Below are 3,055 nucleotides of genomic sequence, written 5' to 3' on the forward strand. Positions count from 1 at the left end.
TTTAAATAGTAATCATTGCTGTAAAGTGTTTGTTCAGTAACAGGTATCTCTCCAGCTGCTTAGAAAACAGAAAATGCATTTTCAGGTCGGAGTACCAATTGTATCCAATCAGGAGAGAAAACTCATATAGGATATGAAATAAACAAGTGAAATTGAGAGTGATGACATAAAGAAATGTTTATGCTTGTATTGACTTTATGATCTTTTTGATTATATTTGTAATGTTACACTGTTGAGGAGGTTAACTACAATGCTTTTACAGCCTGCAGTGTCACCACAGCTGTATTGTAAGAATAGGCTACTTCTGACATTTACTGTTACAATGATTCCTTAACAATTATACTGACCTATAAGTACCTGATAATACTATTATTGTAAGTATTAAAATAATGTTAAATGTATTCTTATGGACTTGGGGAGCCAAACTAAAACATGCACTCTCAAAGTTTGAAGGACTTACTTTGTGTTGCCAATACATCAATGGCACTAATGTTTTTACTGTAGGCAATAAAACAGATGAAAGGAAGTGGGTGAGATGTATTTTTAAAAGCATCCTGTTTCCTGTGTTGCTCACCACCCATGTCTTCATTTCATTCAACGTCATTGTCATTGGTATCTACAATACCACAGTGTCATGTAATTACGGGGCCAGAGCTCAGCTCTGGACCTGTTTTAATATTGTAGGTATTCTTCTGTTTCTGCCACTTTTCGCAGTTCTGGGTGAACCGTGCTGTCGCTTTTTACGAAACTCGGCCATATGGTAGATGGTCATGAAAAACTATCAAGAAATAAATCTCACAATCTTTCGTCAAAAGGTGGCGCTATAGCGCTCAATTGAAAATGCCAACTTTGAACAGGTACAACTCATGCCCTGTTTGACCTACAGCCATAAAACTTCAATACACACATGCGTCTACTCATGATGAACAACTTTAACCCTCTGACTTTTGACCTCTGACCTTTAGATCTCCCACCATTTTGAATTATATGAAAAGCAGCTAAAATCTATCTCCTCCTGGGATTTTTGAGCAATCTGCACGAAACGTTTTACACATGAACTTTGGACCTATGCCGACAAACCTGTGCAAAAGATTTTCCATAAGTGAAAAAATGAAGCTTTAATGAGCCAATGAATATTGCAGTTTTATGACAATTATTCATCTGCCCCTAACACATACATGCAGACTCACATTTCTTCGAAACTTTGCGTTAATGTTGAGGGTCATTCCAAATATTACTGAAACCAATCTTACTCCAATTGGTCAAAGGGGGGCGCTATAGCGATTTTTTGAAAGTGCAAACTTTAAACAGGCAAAAGTCATGCCTCGTTTGGCCGACAGCCATTAAACCTGCTTACACATGTGCCTTGACTCATGAGGAACACATGTATCACGTTGACCAGTAAGCTCCGCCCTTAGATTGTCCGCAATTTTGAGCAGTTTGAAAAACACTTAAACCCAGGATTTTTCAGCTATTTGCGTGAAATTGTATCATCTGTGTGATCTCCTTTTTCACGGGTTCTTGTCTGTTGCTCCAATGGCTTCTCCCTTAAACGCGTGCCTCACGACCGCAAGGTTGCCGGTTCAAGCCTCACTTGATGCAGACTCATTTAAGTTGAATTGCAAAAAACATTACTATCAATGAATACATGTGCAAACGGTAAAGATAACATGAAATGCTTATTTGAGAGTATGTTTTTTCAATGTATGACGTACTTCATTGTGAAAATAGCCGATCTACAATCTCACAACTTTTCAGATAGCAACGTTTTGTGAGCTTGTAGATCGGCTGCTTTCACTGGTTTCGGTTTCGAGGAGACATACAATTTCTCTATTGGTAAATGGTTTGTGAACGAGTGATCTTAGTGTTAGTGTTAGTGTGAATTCTTTTTTCACTGATTCTGGTCTGTTGGTCCAATGGCGTCTCGCTTCAGCATCAGCCTCTGGATCCAAGGTCGCCAGTTCAAGCCTCAACTCTTGCTGGCTACTTCTCAATTGTATCGCACAAAACATGACTGTATCAATTAATGCATGCGCAACTGTTAAAGGTAACATGAAATGCTTCTTGGAGAGAGTATTTTTTGCAATATATGACAAAATTGTGAAAATAGCCGATCTACAATCTCACAACTTTTCAGATAGCAACGTGTTTCTGAGCTTGTAGATCGGCTGCTGTGTTATCTCTTTTTTCACAGGTCTTGTCTGTTGGTCCAATCGCTTCTCCCTTAAGTGAGTGCCTCATGACTGCAAGGTTGCCAGTTCAAGCCTCACTTGAAGCAGACTCATTTAAGTTGAATTGCAAAAAACATGAATGTATCAATGAATACATGTGCAAAGGGTAAAGATAACATGAAATGCTTATTTGAGAGGGTATGTTTTTGCAATGTATGACATACTTCATTCTGAAAATAGCCGATCTACAATCTCAAAACTTTTCAGATAGCAACGTGTTTCTGAGCTTGTAGATCGGCTGCTTTCACTGGTTCACTTTTATCTTCAACAGACAACCTCAGCCTGGACAAAGCTATAGCACTATAGGTAGTGTTGCAGCCTGTCAATCCGAAGGTTGAGGGTTTGATTCCTGTTAATGGCAATAGGTTGAGACGTCCAATCAATCCATTCTGCTTCCATCTCTCTCTCTCTTCAATCTATTCCGTTTCCATGTCTCTCACTCCGCCCTTAGATTGTCCGCAATTTTAAGCAGTTTGAAAAACACTTAAACCCAGGATTCTTCAGCTATTTGCGTGAAACTGTATCATCTGTCTGATCTCTTTTTTCACAGATTTTATCTGTTGGTCCAATGGCTTCTCCCTTAACACATTAACCGCCAAGAACGTAGTCCTACGGTCCGTTAAATCCAACTGTTAAGCGCCGAGACCGTAGCCCTACGGTCCACGGTCTTTTCGCGCAAAAATTTTCCAGGTGTACTTTCGGAATTTTTTGATCCACTTCCGTTTCCGGTTTGATGACCGGAAACAGAATTATTTGGGATCCGGTTTTGACGATCACGTCCGCCCTCGTTCTACAGACGAAACTGAAACTCAATTCTCTTCCTG

Source organism: Gymnoscopelus braueri (assembly GCF_963280865.1).
Source record: "Gymnoscopelus braueri genome assembly, chromosome: 19".
Lineage (NCBI taxonomy): Eukaryota > Metazoa > Chordata > Actinopteri > Myctophiformes > Myctophidae > Gymnoscopelus > Gymnoscopelus braueri.